A 2,843-nucleotide genomic window follows, 5' to 3' on the forward strand; every position below is an offset into this window, starting at 1 on the left:
GTCGTAATAGGCATCCCAAGTCCATCTAGGAACGGGGACAATCCCGTTACCTAACGCAACCTCCAAACACGTACCCTGAGTCAGATAAATTTCTAACATATAACAAGATAATGTTTATTGCAATTTCAGACTCTGGGATAGGTCCATGACCGTGACCAACCCAAGCGAGTCCAACCAACCAATAGCCAAAACTAAACCAAAATAAAAATCAAGTATGAGTCCATAACATAATAGGATGAAACAATCATAAATACAGTCAAATGGTATCAGTCCCAATACTAATGCCAATACAAAGGTTGACACCACTACCGACACTGCCCATACCAACCCATAGTAGTTCCACAAAGCCTCTAACCAAAAATAAAATAATATTCGATTGGGATATGTCCCCAACCATAGCCAAAATCAATATCCATGAAATAACCAAAGTATGTAAAGACATCCATGATATGAAATGGAGCCTTCTAGAGTATGAAGCTCACCACTTCAATCCAACAATCAATTCTAAATCCTATCACTAAGCAGGAGAAGTAGAATGGTCGATTCCTGTATCGCATAGGGTTACATCCGCCTGAAGACGGGTAGCGGATGAACACTCGAATGCACTCAAAATAAGGATAAAATAATGCCAACCTTAAAAACCAAGTAAACCAATTATCCATTCATAGCCATACATACATATATATAACCATGCTGGGAAAGGAAACCGGGTTTAGAATGCCTTTAAAACCATTAACCTGGGTAGATGTAGCTTAACCGTTCTAGAATAAACCACGGGCTATATGGGTCCAGTGTAACCTCCTAAACAGGCCCCAATGCGTGTAGCCACACGAACCGGAGATACCATAGGAGTAGGGGATTCCCGAGTCCCCTTCGGTCTCTATGATACATATGTACAAGTATATTTAGGTGATTCCCGTGTACCCTATAAGTATCATATATGATCGTCATGACCAATCCTCATTTCAATAAATATGAGTTTCCAGTGTCCGTCTATTGGACTCATTCCTCACGGTTAGCTATCACACTCCGTCATTATTGCCCAATTAAAATCATTACCACACAACTAAACCACCATTCCATTTATTATTAACCATGGCTATAAGCAGTGGTATCGTCATACCAACTATAACTTGTAAGCAAAGTCCTTATCCATCCTTTTTAAGAAGAAGCGATTCCGATGTACCCATATATTACATTATTAAGTTGACTTGGGGGAATCCCATGTACCCCATAAGATGTTTGTTATTATGTTTGCTTAGGGGATTCTCTTGTACCCCACAAGGCTTTCAATTAGACCAATCATAACCACCAAGACCTTACCATTTAACCATTTCAAACCATTTAAATTATTTATGCCATTTAGGGTTCCACTGCCAAGTTATACCATGCACAGTTTGAAAGTCCAACAATTTAACCAAAAGCATTCTCATAGGCATTTTATCAAACAAGTTGGGGGCATAGTGTTTCCAAAGCGAAAACCATGTACCAATTAGCCATTCCCATACAACCAAATGTTCAAACCATCATAATAATATGAAAATCATAAGTAAAAGATATGGAAAAACCATAACCAACCATTGTAACTAAAACCCCCAACATGTATTTAAAAATCCAAAACCATACAACATTTATTCCATGAAAACAATTCATAAAACATTCCTTAGTTAGAACTAACAACTAGGGGGGAGTAACATGCCTTAGATTAAGAAGAAGATGAGAAGAAATCACCCATATGAGCTTTAATTGACCACCTTGAAGGAAACCCTAGCCTTTGCTTAACCCAAGAGCCTTGAGAGATTTTGATAGAGTTTAGAGTGTTTGATTGATTGCAAATAGGTTAATGAAGCCCCAAAAAGGGGTTAAGTCGTGGGATCCCAAGGAGTTATAAGAAAAAATGTCTAGAATACCCCCAACTTAAAAAGTATTAATTTTCCGCAGGGGGTACGACTCCACCACACCACCCGTACCTATCATACGAGTAGTACCCACCACTCATACTCTAGGTATCCCTTGGACCCCCAACACTATCTAACATACAACCACTAAGCCTCAATTGTACCCAAGCATACGACATATACCCTTAACCTGTACCTTAGGCATAATTTAGAGGGGGTTGACACTGTCCAACATACGAGTTAGACTATACCACTCGTACCTTATCTCACGACTCATGGTATGCCACTTGTACTTAATCCAAGTTAAGTTGCTAAGTTTCAAATTACATGAAAGAAAACCCAAAACAATGACCTATCACCAACCATGCGACTCGTACCCACTTAGTCATACCCATTTTAGAAACCAAACCACCCAATACTGGTCACCATACGACAAAGACCAGCTAAACCATACCACATCATATTAATAGTACCCCAAGTCGTATGATGTACAGAAGCTAAAAACGGAGAAACTTTCTAAGGGTCAGAACCTAGGGTGTTTTAGTCTCCCCTGCTAGGATCATTTATCCTCGAATAACGGATAAGGTAGTACAAGAACAAATTACACCCTAACATAACCATTCTAACCTTTAACTAAGTTAGAAAACTAAGATACAAGGAAATAAACCTTCGTTTAACCAAGTTAGAAAGAAAAGATGTGATCAAGAACACATACTTTTCGCTCGAATATTTGGAGAAGAAAACAAATGCTGATACTTAGATTTCATGTCCTCTTATGCTTCCCAAGTAGCTTGTTCCACCTTGTCGTTTTGTCATAGAACCTTAACTGAAGCTACATCGTTGGTCCGCAACTGACGAACCTGTCGATCCAAGATCTCAATCGGGACCTTTTCATAAGATAGAAAATCTGAGATACCCAATTCTTTCAAAGGAACAACCGATGAA

The sequence above is a fragment of the Capsicum annuum genome, chromosome 6, assembly GCF_002878395.1.
Source record: "Capsicum annuum cultivar UCD-10X-F1 chromosome 6, UCD10Xv1.1, whole genome shotgun sequence".
NCBI lineage: Eukaryota > Viridiplantae > Streptophyta > Magnoliopsida > Solanales > Solanaceae > Capsicum > Capsicum annuum.